The sequence below is a fragment of the Canis lupus genome, chromosome 37 (assembly GCF_048164855.1).
Source record: "Canis lupus baileyi chromosome 37, mCanLup2.hap1, whole genome shotgun sequence".
Classification (NCBI taxonomy): Eukaryota; Metazoa; Chordata; class Mammalia; order Carnivora; family Canidae; genus Canis; species Canis lupus.
Genome location: NC_132874.1, coordinates 5,353,982 through 5,368,586, shown reverse-complemented (window position 1 = coordinate 5,368,586; position 14,605 = coordinate 5,353,982).

The following is a 14,605-nucleotide window of genomic DNA, read 5'->3' as shown; positions in this document are numbered from 1 at the left end:
ATGTGCTTTCCGTGGTTCATTAACTCACTATGTTTCAAGTATAATTCAACTCCACTCTCCTGAACACCATAGAACTGAGCCATGCATTACCACTGAAACACCACTCCTCTTGACTATCATGGAAATGGAGAAAGTTGTCTTTTCTGAAAATAAAATATATTTCCAGAAATGAAATTGCTCAATTCTGATCTGGTGCTTCTAACGTATAGACCAACGATAGCTTTTCAGCTTATTTAACAACACTCATTTCAAGAGTATTTATATACAACATGTAATCCATCCACACACACATATGCACACAAAATAGAATTTCAGCTACTCCTCCTCACCAACAATGACCCTGAGGAGTCAATATTCTCAAAGCTGGCCATTGTTAATATTTGGGGCCATACAAAATGGATTTGCCTCAAAGGGGTTGCACTGCAGTAGAAGCTGGTTAAACGGGAATTCTGAGCTTTCTGCTCAGTTAGCAACAGGCTCTATCTTCAAAAAGTGACAATTTAGAAACATAAGACACCTCTAAATGCCCAGGTGCCCTGAAATCACAAGAGGCAACACACTGAAAAACTGAGGCTTCAAATAGGTAATCATGGAAAGAAATGTTTACAGGTGAAAATGCTCATGATTGCTATAAACAGTGTTCATCCCTGCAGAATTCAGGATTTTTTTTTTCTTTCCGAATCAAACCCATGATTTCACTTCTTATATGGTTCCATATATTTCTTACCGTACTATTGACAAATCTGTCATATTGTGTCTTTTGGTTGAAATAATATGTCCTGCCTTATCACCGACAAGGGTATACTAAAAAATATAGAGGGAGGAAATTGTATTTCAAAGATCACACACATTCACTCATCTGCCACTCAGCATTCACTATGGAGTGTGTGTCCTGTGCCATGAAATGCTGTTTGGTTAGTGAGAAAGTTGGGTAAAGTCCCTGTGCCAAAGGAGCTGACGTGTTCTCAGAGGAAAATAGATCTTGAAGAGCTGTACCCATAAATAAATGGGTAATTTTAGAGCAGGATGATGCTAAGAAGATATAAATCAGGGTACCAGGATAGAGAGAAATGGGTGAAGTGATCAAAGACAGCATCTCCGAAGAAAAACTGGCATTTGACTAGAGCTCCTTGGTGGGAAGAAGTGAACCCTGAGGTCACAGGTGATAATGCCCTTGGTCCATAGAATAGCAAGGAGAGTGATGAACAGCTGTCATCAATACAGGAAGACCACTGTGGTGAGAGTGGATTGAATAAGAAGTCAAAACAGGAGAGAGAGAAGAGTTGGGGTGGAGGGAGGGGGGCAAGGGAGGCAATTTGGGAGTTTGAATGTATTCCAGTGATATGATTTGGATTTCCAAAAATGACTCTGGCTCCTACTTGGGAGTAGTCTGTCCTAATCCATTGTGGCAGCTATAGCAGAATACCATAGGATGGACAGTTTATAAACAACAGAAATGTATCTCTCATAATTCTGGAGGATGGAAAATCCAAGACCAGTGTCTAATGAGAACCTACTTCCTGGTTCATAGATGGGTATCTTCTCCCTGTGTCCTCACGTGGCTGAGGAAGGCAGAGGGCTCTCTGAGGTTCCTCCTATAAAGGCAGTAATCCCATTCATAAGGGCTCCACCCTCCTGACCCAATCATCTCCCAAAGGACCCACCGCCTAACAACATCACACTGGGGATTAAGATTTCAGTATATGAATTGGGAGAGGAGCAGAGAACTACATGGTCTTAGGAAGCCAAGAATGGAATGAGAAAGACTATTTATTTTACTTTCTAGATCTTTATAGTTCTGTGTGTTGCTTCTTAATTCTTTTTTGATGCATGGGCTATCCTGGCTATGGAAGCACACAGCATCATTGCTCTGTTTTGCTTAACACAGAAACAGGGAACCTGGTCTGCAGCTTTACAGGCTTCACATCGGGGTGATGGGGAAGGGAGATGAAGTTCTCTCCAGTCCATTCCACTTGAGCTTTGTGCATGATTTTCTGACAAGAAAATCACAGATTTTTGCTTTGAGTCTCTTACTTTCTGAGGCAGGGTGGTAACTTGGAAATGACATAAGATTCAGAGTCAGGTTTAGAGTTGATTCTCCATCATTTAGTAGATGCATGATTTTTAGAGTCAGTTAACAGCAGAGCTCAGGCTGCTCCACTTCGGAGGGTGTGCAAGGTCAAACAAGACAACTCATGTGATAGTGCTCCACAAACTTGAAAGCATGATATAATGTTAGGCATCTTGACAAATGAGTGTTTAGGTTGAACTCTTATTCACAAGACAGAAATGAAAGAATATCGAGGTGCATTGTCATATACAAAATTGGGTCTCTAAACGTTGACTCCCACCCCAATCCTAGAACACCTTCCACACCCCAAAGCCAAGGCGAAAGTGGGACTGGAAAGAGAAGAAGATAACAGTCACATTAAAGTAAAATAAAAATTGGAAAGGGAATTTGAAAGTTCATGTGGGCTAGGGACACATTCTTTCTATGAAGGACCAGAGATAAAGTATTTTAGGTTTTGCTGGCTATGTGGTCTCCACTGCAACTACTTATCTCTGAGTTACAGTATAAAAGTGGCAATAGACTTTTGTTAAAAAAAAAAAAAAGAAAAGAAAGAAAGGAACAGAGTGTGGCTTTGTTCCAATATAACTTTATTTGTGGACTCTAAAATTTGAATTTCATATAATTTTCATGCGTCAAAGATATTCTCCTTTTAATTTTTCCCAGCCATTTAAAAATGTAAAAATTGTTTTTAGCTTGCAGGCCATCCAAAAATATGGGATGGATTTGGCCCAAGGGTTGTCGTTTGCCAGATCCCGAAATATTCCTGTCTCTCCTCGATTAACTTGAGGGACAATCCAAACCACCTAGCTTCTAATTTATCTGTTAGGGATCCTTGAGAAGATGGGATAAGTAAAACTTTGCAGGGAGAGAACATCCTTCAAAAAACAAATTATAGAAAAAAAAAAAAAACCTTTACTTTTACAGATAATTTTGAAAAGACATTAATTAAATGAAGAGGATGGCTTACAAACGAGGTATTGCAGCAAATAAAGACTGGCTGGACCTCTACTGATAAGAATGTCCAGCTACATTAAGAAGTTTGCTAATTGACATATGTAAGTTTATAAAAGATAAATCGAGCTTCATTTGTAGAACACATAGGCTGTGTTGTTATGCACAGACAGACCAAGTTCACTGTTGCTAAGAATCCTGTCAGATTAAATCAACCTGCAAATCTATAATTGTGACATCTTGTTCTCATTGGTACAATGCGTGCCACTGTAGTCATTATCTGAAAGCTCTTTCACTCTGAAGAGCATCAGTGTTTAATTATATTCTTTTATGAGACCTCATTTGTAGACATCATCCTCCTTCAGAGTTGGCTTTGCTCAGGAAAAGTAGGCCATTATTTTCAAGACTGTCCCCAGTAGAACTGAACATTAGGTCTCTCAGCAGTGTCCTTTTAAAGAGAGCATCTTGTGTAACCAAAACTCCATGTTCTCGCTTCAAATTCTTTAGTTGTAAGTTGACAGATGAACTCATTCCCAATTCCTGTAGGCCCTTGCTATACTCATCAAGACCCGGAGAAGATGACACGTATGTGGACTGTTCAGTCTGGCAGCAGGGTTCATAGTCTTCCTAACAAATGGGAGGAAAACAACATTTTATGTCTATGTTTCAGATAAAAAGTTAAAATTATGGATAAGTTGAGAATAATTGCTAAGACCCTCTCTGTGAGGAAAGGAATTTCAGTCAGCGCAGGAAATGATGGTTGCTAAAGACTAGGGGTTGACAGACTCTGGCCCATGGGCCAAATCCGGCACACCGCCTGTTTTAGTAAATGCATTTTTATTGGAACATAGTCATGTTCGTGTTATGTATTGTCTGTGGCTGCTTTCCTGCTCCACAGGGTGAGTTGAGTAGATGCAACAGAGACTTACGGCCTGCAAAATCTAAAATATATGCCGGTCCTTCATAGAAAACTTTGCTGACCTCTACTTAGAGACTGTTGAAATCACTGAGTTAAAAATCTAAATGCATTCATGTTAGCACTTTTTGACAACACTCGATTTTTCTCAGAATTAAATTCTGGCATGCTATTTTCAACTTGAAACATGTTGTCTACAGAACTCCCCCCTCCCCTTTGTTCACCTAAATTAACAGTATCTCAGAACAAGGACTACACATTCTACCAGCATTTCAAAGACACTCCAAATAAAGTTTCTTCTGGGAGTGTGTGTGTGTGTGTGTGTGTGTGTGTGTGTGTTTAATAGAAACAAGAGTTCTCCATTTTTAAATTTTGCATTGAAATATGAGGTCTATACATTCTTGCTATCATACTCCACCTGGACAGGCCTGACAGTTCCTCAATAAGCAGCAAGCTTGGCAGGAGAAGATGCTTCCAAAGTAAAAAAAAATTCCTCAGATGCTTTACAAAAGAACCACTGCCCTCTCCCTTACGTGGGACTTCTTGTTTTCCTAGCATCATGTGAGAATAGGAATCATGCTATCTATTACCCTTGTCCATACCTCCAAAAGTGGTGGGAGGGCTTGCTCGGGAGTCAGATTTTGTGATAAGCAGATCTTGTAGATAAATCAGCCAACGCCTTTATCCATGCATTGGAGATGGTCAGCATGCAGAGCTAGCTACTCAACAGAAAATAATCTGGTTTGATGGAAGAAAAAATTCAGCCAAGAAACCACAGAACTTCTTTAACTAAGTTTAGGTGTAATTGTTTTCTTTCACTTTCCCGTAAGTTATTTTTACATGCATACATTGTTAAACAGTACATTCTACATTCTCTTCCAGCCAGCACACAATAGGATAGTGAGACTTCACTTGGCAGTTATTGAAAAGCTAGTTTTAAGACTGGATGCATAGATTTTTTAGAGTTCCACAAATGTGGTTCTATTTCTAAACATAAACTTTTCCTAACTAGGATCCATTCACCAATGCCAAACTAAATGTTGTTGTCAAATATGGCACGAAGAAATAAAGGAATATAGAAGCATTTTTTCTAGAAATTATGATTTTTATGATACATCTTTTTTTGAAAGTCTGAAAGGAACACAAATACCCATCACTTAACCTACTGAATGCTTAACCATTAATTATGATTTACTTATTATAAAGGTCTTCTGTGAAGTGAACAAGGGCTCAGTATGTGGAGTGGCAGCTTGATTTTCCTTCTTTTGACATCTGTTAAAAATGAGCTATGATATCATCAATCATATTAGCTCTGTGGTATTGTGTTATTCCTTGGGTGTTCCCGGATTTCATTTGACAACTTTTTTTTAGGATTCAAACCATAAACACTTTCTCCAGAGACTATAATAAGAGGAATAAATAAAAATCAAGGGGACTGGAACTGATTTTTAAAAGCCAAGAAAACAAACACACTTTGGCACTCTGTCTCTCTCTAACCTACCAAATGCATCCTTCACCATAAGTTCCTACAAATATAAAAAATTGGTAGCATCACTACTCCCTGAAAGTCTAGAGAGATATAAATTTAATCACCCACAACTAAAGACAGGAAGAATTTTTTGGAACAATATTAAATTTGTTAGAAAATGATATGAAGCAGTATTAGAAAATATGTATTATCACTAATATGAGCCGAGTGTAACAATCTGCACAGTGATAACTAAAATGATAATTAAACAAGAATAATGAAAAAATAAACAAGAATAATGTACATATTTTATCGACAACTTCTAGGAGTATCTTATTTACACAAGGAATAGTAAATAAAATAGTTTTGTTTAAAACAATGACTTTGATAGGAAAATTGTATCTTCTCATACTTAGAAACATTTGTATATTTAGCCACAACCCAAGAGTTTGGAAGCCACCTTTCAATTAAAAGTCAAAATATTGTGTGTATTTTTAAAAGCTCTTTAATGCTTGTTTGGACTGTAAACAATACAATAGCATAAGCAGTTCTATGTGACAGGAGCTGATCTGAGTGATTTTCAATTCATTTTATACTAAATGAACTTACATTTTTTAAAAAATTATTATTACTCATTGCAAGGTAAGTACCCTAGAGACTTTACCAAGGCCTTCCTGTGGGAAATAGCTAGTCTTTCATCCTAGTTCTCGTTCTTCTTGGGTAAAATGCAGCTATGCACATATGCTGTGCAGGTAGCAATTCTGAACAGCCATACAGCTGATTCCTGGCATCTCAATGTGTACGGGTAAAAGTTGGATGTACACCGTTTCCAGGCTTGGCCCATAAAAGCTGTAAACATGCAATTCTCTACATTCTTTCCTCTTTCATGATGACCTTGGAAGCTATCCATGGAACACAGTGGAGCCACAAGGTGGAATGGGATCAGCCCCCTGAGTCATGGGGAAGAACTATCCAGCAATCAGGAGCACCTGTTCGGGACTTTAAGTGAGCAAATAATAAACCACTGATATTTGGGAGTTTATTTATTATAGCAGCTATGGCTACCTTTGTTGTTACAAGCTTGAACTAATTTAGATATAATTCTGAATTATTTTTTTAAGTTTGAATACTAACAGGTCTATGAAAATATTGGGCCAAAGTTATCTAATTCCCACAAAGTGGGAACAGCTGGCTCACTCGGTAGAGAGTGTGACTCTTGATCTTGGGGTTGTAAGTTCAAGCCCCATGTTGGCTGTAGATATTACCTAACAATAAAATCTTTAAAACATAATGATAATTCCTACAAAGTAACTCCAGTCATAGTGAAAAGTTCATCTGCCTATGACCTGCTAGCCAGCTTTGACATAAGGGATCTGAATCATTTTAGAATAAAAATCACAAAGAAATAATGCAAAGTTCAGAGACTCACATCACCAGCTATATCATCTTTCCATGGTAGAAATTCTAAACACTTAATAGGCTCAACTTATATATGAATCTCAGAGTCTTATTGAAACTAAATTCTTATGTGCTGACCATGTGAAGAATTGACTTCCAAAGGAATGGTCCTCGATTCTATATAACTTTTTTTTAAAAAAAGATTTTATTTATTCATGAGAACATAGAGAGAGGCAGAGACATAGGCAGAGGGAGAAGCAGGTTCCTTGCAGGGAGCCTGACACGGGACTTGATCCCAGGACCCTGGGATCGTGACCTGAGCCAAAGGCAGACACTTAACCACTGAGCCACTCAGGTGCCTCACTATATGGCTTTTGCATCACATTTAATCCCTAGTAGAGCTGGCTGGCCTTCTTTACTTAATTAGAGGTAGTGACCATGGAGGAAGAAGAAAGAAAGAAAAAAATAGCGACATTCACACCGAATCAAGTTTTATGACACAGGCCACAACTCTTCTGTTCATGGAGAAGTTCTGGACATGCCAATACCTTTTTTTTTTTTTTTTTTGTAAGCATCCCACCCTGTAAGTAGTCATAGAAAAAGGTAAAAGTCACAGACAACAATCTCAGCAAATTTAGGTTGGCATTGTGCAAAAGAAAACAGTGACATGCTGCACCTCCAAATCCTTTTGGTGGACCCAAAGTAGAATTATCATTTGTAGATGATAACTTTGAAGGTGATGTTCAACCCAGAGTTTGCTACCTCTGGGAATGCCCTTCCCTTTCACCAGAGGTTTCTTTCTAGGCTTCATATCTGGCTACGGTGCACTGTATCAGTTGTACAGATAAAATTCTCCCTCTGGAAATTGGTGATGTAGAGATAACAAGAGCAGCAAGTCAGGACTATACCTGGACATAGTGGTATATAAACTGTGGTGTTGAAATGGTGCTATTGATCTTCAAAGTAGAATGACTCAGGCCTAGCAAAGGGGAGAATCTGAGCAGGAGAGGCAAAAATAAAAAGAATGAGAGAGACAGAGTCAGACCACATGAGTTAATATGAGAATAAGCCTAGATCACTGGTGGCTTCCCTTTTCCTAGGATAGACCCTTTACTGGAACATGTTAAGCTTTTGGCTTCTGCACTGGAATCAAGGTACCAACGAATGGCACTTTCAAGGGTCCCCAGGACAGGCTGCCCTAGCGAGCATGATATTAGACCTTTCACAAGCTTGTCTCTTTCCACCCTCCCTCCTTAGCTTTTCAAATATTCTTTCTTCTGCTTTACTAAGTTTTCAGCAAACGCTTTCTACTTATCTGTAAAGATCTGGATCAAGTATCACCTCCTCTGTGAAGTGTTATCAAATTCTGTTAGATGTAGTTAGGCATTTCTGCACCTGTGTTTTCATAGTACTTTCCACATTCCTGAATTACAACTATTTGCTTATGCAACTCTCATCCCTCAAACTGGGAGTGCTCATGGGTGGGGCTGTAATAAATATATATATTTAATCTCTAGCATCTAACAGTGTTTGGCACGTAGTAGGTTCACATTCAATGAATGAATCAGTGCAGCTAATTTAGTTGGTGTTACCTCCTCCATGATATCTTAAAACACCAAGGCACTCCTACAAATGTTGTGTGTACCCTCAATATTTTGAAGAATACCTTTCCCTTTGAAGGAACTCTGCCTCCTTGCCCTCTCTTCTCACTCATCTTGAGGCAGGATCATTCTAGAATACTTATTTTATACCTAACATATTTTTTTATGAGAAGTTACTCAGTCCTGCCTATGGCTAGGGTTCTTTAGCAAATGAGGCTTTTATATTCCAAAAGTCATTGCTACAATGAGTTTACATTTAGAGAAATTATGTAGAAAAATGAATTTGAAAAATATCACAAATTGCTATCATTTATTATGACTATGGTTTATTACTAGATTTATTAATTTTATTGTTGAAACTAACAAGATATGTTAGTTATACCAAAAAGCACAAACTGATGTGAAAAAAGTATGATTTATAATATAGGTTAATTTTTTAAAAAAATTTATTTATTTGAGAGAGAGAGAGGGAGAGAATGAACGGTGGGAAAAGACAGATGGAGAGGGAGAAGCAGACCAGACCCTCTACTGAGCAGGGAACCTGACTTGGGATTCAACCCCAGGACCCCAAGATCATGACCTGAGCTGAAGGCAGATACTTAACTGACTGACCCACCAGGCATCCCTATAATATAGATTCTTTTGGAGACTAGGGCAAGCCTAAAGCATAGTGAGGGAAATGAGTTGCATATCCTAAGTCCCAGTGGTTCTGGCTATCACATTGGAACCAAGATTTCCAGGCTCACTACTTTTAATCCAGGGGGGTAGATACTTAAATAAAATATACAAGTAGCATACATGGCTACAGGGTTTTTATCTTCTTATTTCAAAGAAGAATGAGCTTTTAAATTGCCGGATTTTTGAGATCTATGGAAGAGAAAAGAAAGGAAAGGGATTTTTTTTCTGCATGTATGTGTTTTTCTTTGTTTCTTTCTGGTGTGTGTGTGTGTGTACACACACACAGGCAAGATTACATGCATAATATACACGAGTACATATATCCAAGTGTATATATAGATATATGAGCATATCTATATGTATAAATCTGAAAGAGCTCTTCTGATATTTCTTCTTCCCTTCAACCTTTCATAAGGTGAATTTCATCAAACCATATCATGTGACTCTCCAGGAACCTCACTAAACGGGTCTGACTCATCGTCTGGGAATTTTAAATAGGCATGTGCTTCCATGAGAGTTAATACTTAAAAACACACATACACACAAACTGGCAGTGAAAGAGAGAAGGAAAGAAAGAAAACACACACACACACAAACACACACACAAGTGAAACTTTTGCTTGGCACAAACACTCGGGTCAGACACTGGCCACTCCATATTTCACAGTTAATTACCAGGTGGAATTACCTTTAGAGTGGAGGTGGTGGCTCAGTGCTCAGGGGACAGAAGCAGTAAATCTACAGTTTATATCCTTAAATCAGCCAAGGTGGATTAAGCAGTGAAAGGAACTGCCCCTGAATTAGTTGACCCTGATTCCCCTCTGAGATAGGAGTTATCTTCAGAACCAAGGGCTGTGCCTGCCCACTAGTGGTCAAATGGCAGAGCTGGTATCCAGACATTCCCTAGAGGATTTTGTGCCAAGTTCCATCTGGCTCAGCCTGGGGATGGCCACAGTCACCCCATCTGGCTTCTAAGCAAGGATCTATCAACTCAGCTCCGTCACAAAAGTTTATAAGAGTAACAGGCCAAGTTAACTCCAAACAAAACTGGCAAAAGTGCTTCCAAACCCTTACTGATGAGTAAGTTTGGCAGTGGAAATGAGTTTGCTAGTCTATTACCTATTATCTATTATCTATTAAAGGATCAACTGTGATAATAACACCTAATATAAATGAACAACTTTCTTTTCTCTTTTCCCAGATATCCATACAATAGCACACTGGAATATTTTTCTGTTTAAAAATCACTATATATTCTAACTTTGCCAATGGAATTAATTGGAAAAGCCTTAGGTTGGAATTAGAACTCTTCCACAAATTGGTACCAACCTATATTTTCATCATTGTCTTCATTAGGTCACTAAAAAAAATCCATATTCTAACTAAACTCAATTAAACACTTCTTAGCAGAATTTTCCCTGTTTGTTCTCCATGCATTGCTCATGACTGCCCATTTGAACTATCTACCATGTTCTAATATCTACCTAAACAAAGAATACCTTCAATTCAAATACACACACACACATGCACACGCACGCACACACACGCGCACACACATATACAGACAGCTATTCCTTTCTCCTAAAATCAACTCATACAGGGCCCAGCCATAGTAATATTCCTAAAAGTTGAAGTTGAAGTTGCTCCAAAAATTTTTACTCTGTCTAAGCTGTCTTCTCAGCTTCTTCAGGAACTATACATTAAGGTAATTTCAAGTTTCAAAGTCCAAACTTGGAACAAAAAAAATAAAACCGTACCCTGTTTGATTATACTGCCTTCAAATAAATTCAGTAGAAAATACATCAAAAGGGGAGAATTAATTAAACAATCAACCTAGGAACTGCCAAGAATGGAGCCATTATACTTTTTAATCTCTTCTCTCTAAAATATTATCAGAAATCACACTTCAGACATGAGAGAAGGATGTAACTGGTAGACAGGGAATAGTTGATAATGTCATGTGGAGGTGAAGGATTTTTTGTCACTTAACTCTTTGAAGAATCTTTCACTTTGTTAGTGTAAAACAGTGTTTTTGAAAATATTACAATTGCTCCTTTCATTCAAAAAACAGTTTCTGAGCATCTTTTCTGTTTCAGCCATGGGAGAGGCATTGGTATAAACATGTGTGGAATATATATCATCAGTTGCAGTCATGACTCTGCAGACTGAGCCAGGTTTATGTAGATCTTTGCTATGATACCACCTATGACCATGCAGATAAAAAACTAGTCTGTACTAAATCACGACTTTTTATCTATTTACTTACTGATCAGGTCCATTGTTCAGGGAAATATGGTATAGTCATTGAGAAAACCAAAAACAGGTGAATAAATGATATTTATGTTGGCATTTATCATTGGTTTGTGTGCCATCCATTATACCTCCTAAGAAAGAAGATAGGCCTACTTAGAAAAGGGAAAAAAGGAAAAAAAAAACCAACAGAAATGGCACAAAAAATAGTGTAATGACTCTTCATGATATAAATGTATAAAAATATCTAATCTTATGCAATAGTGTCTTAAGAAAATGGGAACAATATGAAGCCTACTGTCATTCAGAAATATAAAGTTACCTATCGTAACAGATGGAAATAAAAGCAAATAGAAGATTTTCACTAAGGCATTTATTTCTCCCATCCACAAATTAAATAATGAGATGACACAAAAGGAAATAGTGGGTGATACATAACGGCTGTCACAAATAAGTAACACCTCAAAGCAGAAAGGTAAGGTAAAATTTCACTCTTTTTTTATATACAGGCTAGAAAAATAGGGTTTCTTTATTATCCAGGCTGTATACTTCCCTTTTAAATAAATTTTCATGTAAGACTGTTGGTGTATGGGGCACCTGGGTGGCTCTGTTCTTTAAGCCCGTTAGTCTCGGTTTCCACTCAGATCACAATCTCAGGGTCTCGGGCCCAGCCCCACTTAGGTTTCCATGCTCAGCAGGGAGTCCGCTTGAGATTCTCTCCCTTTCCCTCTGCCCCTCCCTCCTGCTCTATCTCTTTCTCTTTCAAATAAATAAATAATAAATAAATAAATACACGGAATAAAAAAAGATCATTGGTGCACATGAAGATCAACTGCATGTTATAGCAACATGGAGCAGAATATTACAGACATTTGTTTTAAAAAGATTTTTTATTTATTTATTCATGAGAGACACAGAGAGAGAGAGAGAGAGAGGCAGAGACACAGGCAGAGGGAGAAGCAGGCTCCATGAACCGGGAGCCCGACGTGGGATTCGATCCCGAGTCTCCAGGATCATGCCCTGGGCCAAAGGCAGGTGCTAAACCACTGCGCCACCCAGGGATCCCCTATTACAGACATTTAAAAAAAAATTTCATGATACTTACTTTGTGTTGGTCACATAAGATAGACTTCCAGAGAAGCACTAGAAAACAGTGCTTAATTTTTTTCTCCTGTCTTTATTATTCAAAAAATATAAAGAACTTATACAACTCAACACCAAAAACCAAATAATCCAATTAAAAAAATTGATAGAAGACACAAACAGACATGTCTGCAAAGAAGGCATCAAGATGGCCAAGAAACATGACAAGATACTTGACATCACTCATCATTGTGGAAATACAAACCATAACCATAATGAGAGATCACCTCATACCTATCAGAATGGTTAAAATCAAAACACAAGAGACAAGTGTTGATGAGGATTTTGCAAAATAGGAATTCTTATGCACTGCTGATGGGAATATAAACTGGTGTAGCCACTGTGAAAAATAGTATGGAGGTTCTTCATAAAATTAAAAATAGATCTATTTTATAATCTAGCAATGGCACTAACTGTGTATTTACCCAAAGAAAACAAAAACACTAATTCAAAAGCATACATGCATTCCAATTTACTGCAGCATTATTTACAATAGCCAATTGTTTTTTTTTTTATTTTTTTAATTTAAAAATTTTTTTTTTTTTTTTTATTTATGATAGTCACAGAGAGAGAGAGAGAGAGGCAGAGACACAGGCAGAGGGAGAAGCAAGCTCCATGCACTGGGAGCCTGATGTGGGATTCGATCCCGGGTCTCCAGGATCACGCCCTGGGCCAAAGGCAGGCGCCAAACCGCTGCGCCACCCAGGGATCCCACAATAGCCAATTGTTAAGTGTCCACTGAGAAATGAATGAATGAAGAAGATGTAGGGTACAATGGAATATTATTCAGCCATACAAAAGAATGAAATCTTACCATGCAAAAGCACAGATGGATATAGAGTATATAATGCTAAGCTAAATAAGCCCATCAGAGAAGGACAAATATCATATGATACCATTCATATGTGGAATCTAAGAAACAAAACAAATGATCATGAGGGAAAAAGAGAGAGGAAAACCAAGAAACAGACTCTTAACTTTAGAGGACAAACTGTTGGTTACCAGAAGGAAGGTGGGTAGGAGGGTGGGTAAAATAAGTGGATTAAAAGTACACTTACCTTGCTGAGCACTAAGTAATATAAGGAATTGTTGAATCACTATATTGTACACCTGAAATGAATATAACACTGTGTGTTAACTATACTGGGATATAAAAAATAAAATAGGGGGACTGGGTTCCTCGGGCAGTTAAGCATTTGACTCTTGATTTCAGCACAGGTCTTGATCTCAGGGACATGAGTGCAAGCCCCACATTGGGCTCCATGCCGGGTGTGGAGCCTACTTTAAAAAAGAAGAGAAAAGGAAAGGAAAGAAAAGAAGAGGAGAGACAAGAAGAGAAAGAAAAGAAAATTTTTAAAAAGAAAACAATTTGTTAAAAAAGATAAAATGAAAAATAAAAATTAAGAAAGTGGAAAAAATGTAGTCTTCTGATTTTGTTGACGGTGAGAATTTCTCAACTATGTGGAGAAAACCATGATATTATAATGCTGAAAGAGAATTTACTTATCATTTCATCTAATCCTCTATTTTGCAAATGGGGAAAGTGAGGACCAGCATGTTTCAGTGACTTTTTCAGGGTCATATATCTAGCTATAAAAAGAAAAAAATTACAGGTAAAATAGCTTTCTTTTGGGTCACAATCAAATATACTTTCTGTAACACCGTATTTCCCTTACATTTTGATGGTAATTTTGTTTGACTTAGTATTTGGTATGAAAGGCTTTATAGAATGTTATTTAGCAATGCCTTGTTTATTATAACATAGGACCTATGGCTTCTAACTTCAAGTTCTCTCACTAATCATACCAAATCTTCTTCAGTGGCTGGTAGTTTCTGGGATAAAAGAAAGTTGATAGAGGTTAAAGAGATGGGCAGAGGCTTCCGTGCCTGTCTTGACCCAAGCTGCTAAAACAAATTATCACAGACTAGGTGGCGTAGGCAACAAACATTAATTTCTCCCAATTCTAGAATCTGGGAAGTTCACGACCAAGATGCTAGCTGATTCAGTGTTTGAGGGGAACTGGTTTGCAGACAGACATCATGTATTTTACAGGGCAGAGAGAGAGCAAGATCTCACGTCTCTTCCTCTTTTGGAAAGGGCCCCACCCTTTAGTTAGACTTCCTCTAAC